Raw genomic sequence first — 1,031 nt, 5'->3', positions numbered from 1 at the left:
AAAATCCTTCGGTACATCAAAACACAAAAACCCTAATTACGATCGTCACCGAACTTTAAGCGTGCGGACCCTACGGGTTCGAGAACTATGTAGACATGACCGAGACACGTCTCCGGTCAATAACCAATAGCGGAACCTGGATGCTCACATTGGCTCCTACATATTCTACGAAGATCTTTATTGGTCAGACCGCATAACAACATACGTTGTTCCCTTTGTCATCGGTATGTTACTTGCCCGAGATTCGATCGTCGGTATCTCAATACCTAGTTCAATCTCGTTACTGACAAGTCTCTTTACTCGTTCCGTAATACATCATCCTACAACTAACTTATTAGTTGCAATGCTTGCAAGGCTTGAGTGATGTGCATTACCGAGAGGGCCCAGAGATACCTCTCCGACAATCGGAGTGACAAATCCTAATCTCGAAATACGCCAACCCAACAAGTACCTTCGGAGACACCTATAGAGCACCTTTATAATCACCCAGTTACGTTGTGACGTTTGGTAGCACACAAAGTGTTCCTCCGGTAAACGGGAGTTGCATAATCTCATAGTCATAGGAACATGTATAAGTTATGAAGAAAGCAATAGCAACAAACTAAACGATCAAGTGCTAAGCTAACGGAATGGGTCAAGTCAATCACATCATTCTCCTAATGATGTGATCCCGTTAATCAAATGACAACTCATGTCTATGGTTAGGAAACATAACCATCTTTGATTAACGAGCTAGTCAAGTAGAGGCATACTAGTGACACTCTGTTTGTCTATGTATTCACACATGTATTATGTTTCCGGTTAATACAATTCTAGCATGAATAATAAACATTTATCATGATATAAGGAAATATATAATAACTTTATTATTGCTTCTAGGGCATATTTCCTTCAGTCTCCCACTTGCACTAGAGTCAATAATCTAGTTCACATCGCCATGTGATTTAACATCAATAGTTTACATCACCATGTGATTAACACCCATAGTTCACATCGACATGTGACCAACACCCAAAGGGTTTACTAGAGTC

The sequence above is a fragment of the Triticum dicoccoides genome, chromosome 2A (assembly GCF_002162155.2).
Source record: "Triticum dicoccoides isolate Atlit2015 ecotype Zavitan chromosome 2A, WEW_v2.0, whole genome shotgun sequence".
Lineage (NCBI taxonomy): Eukaryota > Viridiplantae > Streptophyta > Magnoliopsida > Poales > Poaceae > Triticum > Triticum dicoccoides.
Note: the sequence above shows the minus strand (reverse complement) of the source record.